Genomic DNA, 11,567 nt, shown 5'->3' on the forward strand with positions numbered 1-11,567 from the left:
ACAGCTCCCCTGGCTCCCTCATTCATTATGCAGCCAATTTGTGGGCTTAAACCCATCAACAGTCATTATGGAAACAGGCCAAGACTTCCCACAGCTGCAGAGTGCTGTTGGGTGGCCACCCGCAGCCAGCCCCGTGGCTGGGTGCTCAGAGGGGCTGCCAGCCACCCTCTGGAACATGAGCCCCTCTACGTCCTATCGTCCCATACAGCCCCCGATCCCCTCTGAGCTCCAGCACCACACCACCTGCTGAGCTGGATGAGGCTCTGACAAAAGCCTTTGCTTCCCCAGCGCCAAACCCATCACTAAAAGCCAGAGCTGTGCTCTGGCTGGACGTGGCTCTCCGTAGCATAGCTTCAGGCTGGGATGGAGGGCTGCCTGCAAGCCCTCTGCTACGCTGGAAGGAGGAAGTTCTCAACCTTTCAGAGCTGAGCTGAACTCTGCACACAGGTGCCCAGGCGAAGCCTTCCCCTTGCGCTGGCTTGCAAACCGCCGCGTGCCTTTGATTTAGCTTCAAGAGAAAACATGTTCTTTCTGTATCTAAGCAAAACTCAGCTAAAATAGTCAAGGATGGCCAAAAGCAGCCAATCAAGAGCACTGAGCGTGAGAAGTCAGGGCAGAGGGTTACCATGTAGTTAAGGAAGGCCAGGCTTCACATCCAGACCCGGAATTCCTAACCTGCCCTATCCGCAGAGGGGCTGCCTGACCTGCCTAAAGCCACCTAAGGAGCTGGGAACAGAGGACCAGGCTCCTCTCCATCACCATGTCCTCAGGCACCACCACCAGCCCATAGAGCCTTCAGAGATGTCAGCACAACCTGACCTGAATTTTGACGTACACCACCGGCATCCCAGCACACAGCTCCACACAGCCGCTCTCTGCCCAGGAACGTGGGACAAGAACAACGTGACCAGCAGCAACAAACACCCTCACAGGCTTACCGGAGGCCGTGTGACGGTGTTTGTGGCACACTGCGGGAAGGATCACACAGAAAGACGAGAGAGCACAGGAGAAGCCACAAGCACCTCATCGAGCAGGTCCTGGGAATGGGAAATCCTGCCATTAGCAGGATCCACTGCAGAGGATTTCACAGCTAATGAACTCTCGCCACCAAAGACCACAGAGAAAGCAAAAGCAGCAGAGCATTTCTGTTCCGATAAGCTGCTTTTAGCGCGAAGTTGACGCACGCTTCAGCCCGGCTGCCCACACCAACCCCAGCTGGAAAACAGCTCCAAACCTGTGCCTTTAAATCTCCGTTGGCAGCGGGAGCACAGGACTGGGGCTGTGTGAGCAGACACACCCTGCGCCGCTGCCTGCTCCAGCCGCCGGAGCACACAAACATTTCCTCCCAGACGCTCCTGCGCTGCGGCTCAGCCACAGAGCAGCCTCGGTACCTGCCAGGGCCGCGCCAGAAAGCTGTTTTACACAGACCTGTAAATACAAAGACTTAAACTCGTTTCCTGAAATCCCCCCTGCTTCTCCCCCAGCAGCGGACATTCTTCCCTCAAACTTCTTCCTTACAGCAAATATTTAGAGTCTAACAGGCATTCCTCATCACAAGCACAAGTTAAATATTGGCCCTAAAACAACAGCAAGTGCCTTTAAATGATTCTGGCTGCAGAAGCACCGCTCTGGACTTTGATTTCTGGCTCTGAACAAAAATAGGAGCAAAGCACCGAGTGTTACACTCTTCTCCAGGGAGAAGTCCGATTTCAGGCTCTGCACATCCCCTGCCAGGACCACAACCAGCAGCGGGAACCGTCCCCTGCTCCTGCATTATCACACCTCGGGTGTCTGCTGTCACCGAGCCAAGCCCGCTGCAGTGCATCCTCTGCGCGGTGCACAGGATTATTTTGAGTTTCATTTCCAGATCTGTGCTTATATACTCAGAGAGACATTAGAGAAGTTCTACTGGGAACTGTGGGTGCCATCTGGACTACAGTGAGGGCATTTGCACGCGTTGTCCTCCCCTCTCTACCTGCACCACCGCCACTCCCAAAGGTGCGCACCTTTCCATCCAGCCATGCCTGGCAAACTGATCTCTCCGGTGCAGAAGATGCTCTAGGCTGTTCCTGCTGTGCAGGCAGCCCAGCTCCCTGACAGATGTGCTAGCTCTTGCAAGAAAATATCTCAGCAAGGTAGGAGCCCAAGAAGTCTGAGAGATGTCAGCACAATAAAAGGGAGAAGGAAGGGTGAGGAGAAAAAAAAAAAAAAATGCAGTGAGGTCAGTACACCTGAAGCATGGCTGCACCTGGGCTCTGGGACACTGTGGGCATTTTCCACACAGAAGAGGGGGGCAGAGCTCCCATCGTGACTCTGCAGCCAGCCCCCAGCAGCCGGAGCCCCTGCAGAGCCGGCCTCGCCTCACCCCAGAGCAGCCCTGCGATGCCGCGTCGCTGCCGAGCCAAGCCCATCGGCAGACGGGGCTGCTACATCACCATGCTGCTCACACACCTCCTGCTGAAGGCAGGCCTGCGTCTGCGCCTCACAGCCAAAGCAAAGGAGCCCCTGCCAAAAACCACCTGAAACCAGAGTTTGCTCCAACGCAAGGGGTCTGCCCACCATTTCTCCGTGGCAAAATGCCACGACAGATTTACCCAGAGCGCTTTAGCTAGAGAAAGGTTACCGCAACACAGCACAGGTGTGCCTGAACAGCATGCTGCACAACAACTCACACTCACAGTGTTTATTCTATACCCAGCTAAATTCAGCACGGTGTGTTAGCTAAGCTTCCCTTTCACTCTCCTGAACTTGGTGCCTGCGGACCTGGTAAGCCTGAGGAGCGTCTTGCTCGGCTCCCCCTGCTCCAAGCAGCGGGCCTGGGAGGAAGAAGAGGGGCCTGAGCGGTGGAGAGCTGCTCCCTGGCAACATCCCCTGCTGTCGTGTGAGATGGAGAGCCGTGACAGCCTGCTGTGCTGGAATTCCTCTCTCTACTCCCTTCCCTGCACAGAAACACCTACTGCTTCAGGCTGGAGAATCTGCTGGGGACTCTGACAATCTCTTCTCAGGATCCCCCAATCGGGCAGACACCCCTATGAAAACAGCATCAGTTTAAAATCAGCTGCAAGTTACCCTGGAGGAAACGTTAATCCCTCCGAGCACTTCCTATTCCTTCCCCAGCCGCCGAAGCCCACTGAACAACAAGCTCCAGCAAGCAAGTTTGTGCAGGAATTCCCAAGGCTCAAGGCGGAGACTAGCCTGTACCTGTCAGCACCGACACCTCTGGTGCCTCGTCCTGTGGCACGCTGACCCCGCGCCCACCAGAGGCGACTGCTGCTCCTCAGCTCCTGGCTGCGAGCACTCCCTTCCAACATACAGACCATACCTCTGCTTCCAGCACTTGTTCTAGGTCTCATCCTTAATATTCTCTGTATTTGGGAACGCAAAAGACAGGCTTCAACTCAAACCTGCATAGCCTTGGGGATAAGAGGAATCGGCAGAGTTGGGGGTGGGGGGATTCCAGGAGAGCCTTAGCCAGCCCCTCGCCCACACGTACGGCACAGAAGGTGCTGGAAAGCACCACCCGCTGCCTGCATCAAACTGGGGAAACCAGGCAGAGTATAAACTTCATCACTGCCAACAGCCCAGGCTAAAAAAAGGAAAAGAAAAAGGGTTTCTTGCTCTGTTGTTTATACCTCAGTGCTATCTCAAAAGCAAAAAAGCAGCGAGATTTTCTACCTGAAAACATCAGGCAATGACAAGAGTCCGTAAGAATGGAGCTTCTGAGTAGTACAAAACCTTTACACCTCCGTTCTGGTTTTAAATTGGATTACCACTGACCTTTCGGAGCCCGTCATCCAGCCCCCTGCACCCAGCCCACAGCCACTCCTAGCAAGACTTTCCAGCCTCCAGATTGGGAAGGGGAACGAATCCCCAGCGAGGTGGCCGTGCTCCCAGGGTACCCAGCACCGCTCCTCCTGTGCTGGTCTGCTCAGCTGCAGACCGGCGGGGCTGCAAAGCTCTTCCAAAGGAAAGCTTCACAAAATTCAAGTTCAAGACCAACCTGAACCCCTGTTTATTAACTTAAGAGCATCGCTCTCAGGCTGACAAAGCCTGCACATCACCTGCCAACTGTCTAATTCACCATTTGGAAAGCAAAAGCCAGGCCTCCCTCATTAAAAACCATTACATAATGTTAAATAACAAAGGGCTACAGGACACTCTTTGGTTGGTGGACATGTAAAACTGAATAATAAAAAAAAATTAATGCTTCTTTCCTCCAGACTCTCAGTGTCTCGAACACCCTGGGGACCCAACGAGCACCTTATTTCCAAGACCTGGCTGCAACAGTGCCCTGGCTCATTCCACTGCCATTCTTAGTGCAAGTCTTTTTAGTAGATAAAACCATGAGAGCACTTGCTTTTACCGTCAGAGGTGAACGAGCCTCAAGACCTTTGTTTCCTACAAGTGAGAATGTTTATTCTGCAACTTTTTAAGCGACACGGGTCTGACGGCAGTGGAGGAGGCAGATGTCAGCAGGGTACTGCTTGGAAAACGTGACCGTCACCAACCTTCCAGCAGAAGAATACAGACTTCATGGGCACTGGGAAATCTTCCTGGACACATGGCAAACTTCTGTCCGTCATCTTTTTGGAACCAAAGAAGCCAATTTAAAGTCTTTCAAGAACTAACTGAATTCCTCTACTCCAGGAGCAAACTCTCCTTATACTGTGAGCTGTGAAAGAAATCATGAACATCTTGCTCCACAGAGCATTTTAAAACGCCCTGCAAAGTCTTACCTACAAGTTTCAGCTTACCTGAAGAACCATTTCCTAAATCGCACAGCGTGGGATCACCTCAGCGCTTATCGAGTGTGCCAATCTGCTGCAACGCTACCATCGCAGCAAGCGGAAGACAGACAGACTTTTTGTGGTTTTACAGGCACTGCACTTGCACCCAGCACGCACTGCACCACCTCTCCCTCCCTATCACAGCCGGGCTGGTGGAACCGGTGAGCGGTGGGGATCACAGCTCTGAGCACCTCGGGTCGAGACAAGCCTAGAAAGAGCAGACCCGTGTTTCACCCCAGCTGCCAGAGAGCCATCCAGCAGCTGATAGCGGAGTAAAGACAGTGCAGGAGGTACCTTGGAACATCTCCACTCAATGCATGCTCTGCAGCAAGCTTTTTTTAAAGCCAGTTATTAGGAATAACGCATCAACATAACACGCAAGGGAGGAGCCGTGCAACAGGAAGGGCTGCAGCCTGTGCAGGGATTTAAAAGAGTTCCCCAGAAGATGGAGGGCAGCTAGCATGAATCTGGGAGCCAGACGGAGAGCCCGAACACTCTGCGTTCAGCTGCCCCAGCAGAAAATCACCTTTATACTGTCCTCACAACTGAGGTCCTACAGCGATGGACCTACCGGAGACACAGACTGCCAGTAGGAAGTATAAACATCCATTCTAATAAAACCCCAAAACTATTTATAAGCACACAGCTTTTCTAACAGGAAGATAACTTGTTCTCCAGCAGATCCCCAGAGTTGCTGAGAGACTTGCTCCCCCTCCTTCCCCTCCCAGCTCACAGGGTACAGCAGGACCGAAGCAGCCTCCAAGCCGCGCCACGTCTGGGCCTGAGGAAGGAGGCTCAGTTTCACAGCTTCTCACTGCGCCCAGGACAAGCCGAGTCTGCCCAGTCAAAGCCCAATTACAGGGCTGTGGGCAGAGCTGTTCCCACAAGCTCTGAGTAAAAAGCCGTTGTAAGCACACGAAGGAAGCTCCTGCGCTGGCACCCGAGTCTCCCCCCTCTCAGCAGTACTACGAGGGAAGTGGGTTTGACTCCCGACACCACTGGAAGTCACGGCAGCACAAGGCAAACCGGGCCACCGAGGGCTGGAACCAAACGCCACGTTAACCGGCCCTGCCGAGCGGAAGGAGAGCATCTCTTCCACAGCCCTGAGGTCTGCACCCCTCCTGCGCAGCCCCCGGGAAGGAGCCAAAGCACAGCAGGGGTTGCCGCTCACCCGAGGCTTCCTCACCATCTCAGATAAGCCTTTAGTGCCCGTGGTGCTGCAGTTCCCCTGTCTGAAAGGCGGAGATAAACAGCTTCCTACCCAGACTGGCTCATGCGAGGACTGGTCCTTCTAGCAGCCTGTCAGGCCCCCAGACCGTCGGCGAGGCACAGACCTGGACAGACCAGCCAAAGCAAAGGACTGCTGTTCCAGCACAGCTCATCAGAGCTCCTCCTAGCTAGGAAAACCACAGTGGGGGGAAAAGAAGGCTACAGAGCAATCAGGCCCGGGTCCAGTAAACATGTTTATTGGCAGTTGCTCTCGGACATCGTCTCTTCCAGCCCAGTGGGGCTGGGGGGGGTGGGAGGAAAAATACTGATTGTCCATGAGCACAACCCTCATGTCATTCTCATTGATCCGCTGAGTCACTCCCGTATTAACAGTTTTGACAACACTCGGGCTGCACAGGAGCTTGGAGACAGAATACAAAACAAGAGGCGATGTGAAGCCTCTCTACGCACTGACACCAGCAGAGAGAAGCACTCACAGGGCAGAATCCAGAAACCTGCTGAACTGCAAGTGCCAACTTCCTCCTCTCCGCTCGCTCTTCTGAAGAGTGCTGCAACAAGAAAACCAAACACAAACCACGCTGCAAGGGCAGGAACACAGAGCTCCATTCAGTGCGCCCAGAGAAACTGCCCAGAAAAAACAGTCTCCCCTGCAAACCACCACCAACTGCACCCCAGTCGTTTTGATGCAAGTGCAAACCCGAGCGGCAGCTGTTTTTGCAAAGAAACTACAGAACTGATTTATAAGGCCTTACAGATTTGTAAGCTAAGGAGGAGAAGACCAAATCCCGAGGCAGACTGACACAGGAGGGCAACCATCTCTAGAAGCTAAGGAGACAATCCCCCCTGGGGGGGAACCGGGGGCTCCCCAAGCATTCACACCACCACGGGCCTGAGAGAAGCTGCCACCAGCCAGGCAGCAGATTGGGGTTAGACCACCCTCGTCTGCACCACAAGACTACAACCCACCCAGAGGCCCGAAAGGTGCTATGCGGTGATAAAATCCTCACCACAGAACGTTCCTATCTGTAACGCACCGAATTAAAACAAAACCAACAAATCTTTGGCAAGTTCCTCACAGCAGTCAAGCCTGCCCCACCACAGAGAAGGCCTCTCCACAGGATCCCCATGGAGGCCTCCTGCCCTAATTTACAGCAATTCTTTTTCAGACGCACTGGCAAACACCAAACGTTTTCTCCAATCTGTTATATAAGGCCCAATTTTTAAACCTCTGCGCTGGCCGTGGGGAGATGGGGGCACGCTGCGCGCGGCAGGCTGACGGGACAGTCCAGCGGGCAGGTGAACTTACACACTCCTCAGAACTCATTTCCAGATATCCAACCACTTGTTGTACAAAAGGAAAACAAATGGATTAGTTAACGAGGCAACTTCTACACACACTGGTGCAAACCACTTGCATGCCTGCAGTCATTTTACACACGGTTTGACTCAGGTCCCAGTGAACTCCAGCTTATTCAGAACGGAGTAATTTCGTGGCAACTTGAAAGAGGTTTAACAAACTTCTTTTTTTAACTTCAGAAATACACCTAACACGGCAGGCCCCCATGCTGCCCAGACCACAAGCCATTCCTCAAAAGAAAAGGCACGTTCCCAAACGTCCCTACAACTTCACGTTATTTGTCCCCTTATGTCCAAAAGCCTCACTTAATTCCCCTCTGCCAGCCACCAAACAGGAGCCACAGGCCTCTGGTGGCCCAGCTCCACGGGAGAGCTGCTTCTCATCTGCAAAGCTCTCCTCTTGGCTGCCTTAGGAACAGTTAAAGTCAGCTCCTGTCTGGTGGGGGCAGAAGGGGGAGGGTATTTTTCCTGTTTCTCACATTCATCCTCACCCGCTTTGCTAAAGAAAAAAAAAAAAGCTATTTTAAATACCAGATTCAGCACAGTCCCTTTCCCCAAATAAACACTTCCCAACCTCTCTGGAGAGGAAAGCCACATACAAAGGAGCCCACATCCTGCGAGGCCCCGGCTCCAGCGGGCAGGCCAGGGCAGGGAGCAGGCCCGGGGGACGCAGCCCGGGGAGGCCCGACCCCATCCCCGCCACCGGCCCGGCCTCGGACGGGCCTTAGGGGGGGGTCGCGATCGGGGGTGAGCCCGCACCCCTTCCTCGGGGCTATGAAATCGCCGGGGGGAAATGGAGGGAGGCGGCCCCGGGCCTTCAGCCCCCCGGCCCGACCCGGCCCCCTCAGCCCCCCGGGGCCAGCCTGACGCCCCCCAGCCCCGCCGCCCCCCGGCCCCCTCAGCCCCCCAGGCCGAGCCTCGGCCTCCCCCCGGCACCTACCTCGCCCCCACGGCCCCTTCCGCCCTCCGGGCCCTGCCCGGCCCCCGCAGCCTCCCCAGCGCCCCGGGCCCGGCCCCCCCCCCCCCCCCCCGCGGCGGCGCCCCGCCCGGGCCCCCCCCTCCCTCCCTCCCCCGGCACTACCCGGTCCCGGCCGGGGCGAACCGCAGCAACAGGGCGGCCCGGGGGTTACCTCCGCGGGCCCTCAGCGGCGGGCCCCGCTGCCGCTGCCCCGCGGCCGCCTCCCCATGGCGGCGCCCCCCGGCCCGGTTCTCCTCACGCCGCCTCTCGCCTCCCCTCACCACTCCGCGGGCAGCGGCCAGCCAGCGACAACGCTACGCCGCCGGCGTAGGCTCCGCTCGCACCCATGCGCCCCCCGCCACGCCGCCGGCGCAAGCGCCTTTCCTGAATACCAACTCCGAAGCGGAGAGGCCCGGCGGAGCTCGGCGCAAGCGCAGCCGACGGGAGGGTGGTGGCGCAACGGCGTTGGCGTAAAGCGCGTTCGAGAATAGCAGGCTTGAGGCGAGCGGCGGGAGGGCGGCTTTTACGGCAGCGCGGGGCACTTTACGGTAGCGACGCGCTTGGCGGCTACCGGCGGGGCCTCCCGTTAACTCCCCGCTGCCCGGCGGGCGGGAGCGCGGCCCGGCCCGGTGCGGGCCCCAGCCTTGCCTACAGCGCCCTGTACGGCGCAGGCGCAGGTATAGGGCACAGCTCCCCCGTAGGGGCCAGGCCCCGCTCTAGGGTACCCTATAGGGGTACAGCCCCCTATAGGGGACGGGCCCCAGTGCAGGGTGTGGCCCCCGGTGTGGGCGATAGCTCCACTGTAGCGACCAGGATCCCGTGTAACGGGGATGAGGGTACGGCCCCGGTGCAGGGCACAGCCCCGGTGCAGGGGACAGGCTCCGGTATGGGGTACATCGACCCAGCTATAGGGGACAGGCCCTAATATATGGCTGAGCCCCCCACTAGAGTACAGCCCCTGTTCTGGGGTACAGCCCCACTGTGGGGTACAGCCCCAGCATGGGGTACAGCCCCTGTTCTGGGGCACAGCCCCACCATACGATACAGCCCCAGCACGACAGACAGCCCCACTATAGGGCCCAACCAGCACTAGGGGCTCCCCTCTGGGGCGGGGAGCTGGGTCTGGGGGTCCCGCAGAGGGGCTGCAGCCATGGTAGTGGTCGGCAAAGCCCTGCAGCCTCCTCCATCCCTCCCCACCCCGTCCCGCTGGAGCAGAGGGAAGCCATGGGCCAACATTGTACAGACATCAAAGCCTTTTTGGGGACTCCAGCCCTGAGCAAAGCCGCTGCCGTCCCCGCTGCCTCGCAGGGGAGGTCAATGGGACGGAGGTCCAGGCTGGTGGGACCCGCCGGGACAGGAGCCAGGCGGGCACGCAGCCCCCGCTGCCACCTCCAGAAGCCTTTTGCTTTCTTCGCTTTTGGAGTTAATTCTGATCAATCATTCAGCCATAAAAATTCTCTCAGCGAAGGAGGGCACAGCCGGGAGAATCGTTTCTTGGTGGCACAAGAGCCGTCCCTGTTTGAGCCTTTCAGGTAACGCTGGAGGGAGGAGGCAGCCCTGTACGATCCCGCTGCCCTCGTCTTCTTCACAGCATGGGACAGATTCACCCAAAAAATATTTTCAGGCAATAGGCAAATGAGTTTGTGTGGGTTTGGGGGAGAATCAGGTCTTCAGCCACCACCATCACACCAAATACCCATTTCAGCATTTCCAGCCGCTTGAATTGATTCTCCCCCAGTTCCAGGGAAACGCTCTCCCGACAGCATTTGTCGAAAGTACTTTTCCCCCGTAGGGGTTTGCTTCTAGAAGAAAACGCTACAATTTTAGAAAATTAGGAAAATACAATGAGCTACTCCACATGAAAAGCCCAGATGTTGCCATCCCATCCCCCTGTGGGGACACGGCGCTCCTCCTCCTGCTCCCGGCTCAGGAGGGCGGCGAGGGGCCGTGGTCTGCGTCCCGCCGCCGGAGAGAATAAAATTGCCCCCAAAGTACGCGACGGCAGAGCCATCCTCCCGTTTCCTTTGTGCACCATCCCACCACCCCGCACAGCAGAAAAAGGCAATTTCAAGCGCTTTGAGAACACGCAAGTTGTTCAGATGTTTAGCTTGAGAATTTAACCCATCCTCGGAGCAGGAGAGGGGGAAAGCAAATAGTTTTGATTTTATTTCAAGTTGAATCTCCAGCGGTGAACGCGCGGTGTGCCAGGCGTGGTCTGCAGAGACCTGTACAGCTCATGCTACGGAACCGGCTCAGCACCGGCGAGTTTGCAAGAAAAGCTGGGGAATTTCTGTCAGGAAAGCATCCAGCTACAAACCCTGCCCTCCTCCCGTGGGCACGAGTTAATTAGGGCCGATTTGCAAGCAAACACAAAACGAACTACTCTCAATCACGAACGGGAGAACGAGCTGCTCGGGGGCAGGCGGATGAAACCTTCCTGCTGTGAAACATTCGCGTTCGGGGCCTGGGAAACCAAAGAGCGACAGAAACACATCAAGAACCAAAAAAAGACAAATCCAGACCCCTCGCAGCATCCCGTCCGATGCACCCACAGGTGAGGAGCCCCCACCATGACAACAGGGACGCTGAGACTTTTGGGGAGCTCCTCAGGGCGGGGGGCTGAGCTCGGCTGCACAACCGCCCCGTCCCCGTGCTTTGGGCTCGTTCCTGACGAACCTTGCCCCGTCCTCCTACCGAGCCCCGGCTCTTGCGCCGTGAGCAGGGCGGAGGTGAACAACTCGTCGCTCCCGAGTGCCAAGGACCTGCCCTAGGAGCAGCTGGAGCAGGAGCTTAAAGTTGCACCTCACGCTCAGACTTTGAGGGCCTGGAGCAAGAATTTGAGCAAAAGCCGATTCATCCTCATGCTCAACGCATCGCTGGCACAGCACGAGCAGCCGTAGGAAAGCACCGCCGGTGAAAGCGAGATGGTGATGGCTGGGTAGGGGCTGCCTGGCGCAAGGCTTTTGGAGATAAGGAAGACGTGGGGATCAGCAGATGTCGTATCAAGCAGCTGTGATGAAAACTCTTTTAGGATTAAGTATCTGCCACAGAGCGGAACTGGGATGTGTAGCCACAATATGGTAATTTGGGGCAATAAATTCAGCTACGTGCTAAATAAAGCGATTCAACTCACCGTTGCTGTCAAACAGCCCGTTTACTTCAGGGATAATGATCTCCTTCCAAGCAATAAACCGGAGAAGGGAGAAGCCAGCGCTGAAGGGGCCGGTGTGGGTCTC

General features: G+C 56.5%; 1 protein-coding gene across 3 annotated transcripts in view; it reads right to left on the reverse strand.

Moving 5' to 3' along the window:
* Positions 1-8,749, reverse strand: part of CSNK1G2 (casein kinase 1 gamma 2) — a 46,846-nt gene extending 38,097 nt beyond the window's left edge. Inside the window, exon 1 of one of the 3 annotated variants that reach the window (XM_087769519.1) lies at positions 8,613-8,749. The gene's annotated coding sequence lies outside the window, so the exon portion shown is untranslated. Of the gene's footprint in view, positions 1-8,313; positions 8,377-8,503 lie in introns of those variants that run through there. The other 2 variants (XM_087769518.1, XM_087769520.1) reach the window with 2 other exon arrangements.
* Between the last annotated feature and the right edge of the window lie 2,818 nt (positions 8,750-11,567).

The sequence above is a fragment of the Nipponia nippon genome, unplaced genomic scaffold (assembly GCF_047370975.1).
Source record: "Nipponia nippon isolate SJK-2023a ecotype South Korea unplaced genomic scaffold, ASM4737097v1 scaffold_31, whole genome shotgun sequence".
Lineage (NCBI taxonomy): Eukaryota > Metazoa > Chordata > Aves > Pelecaniformes > Threskiornithidae > Nipponia > Nipponia nippon.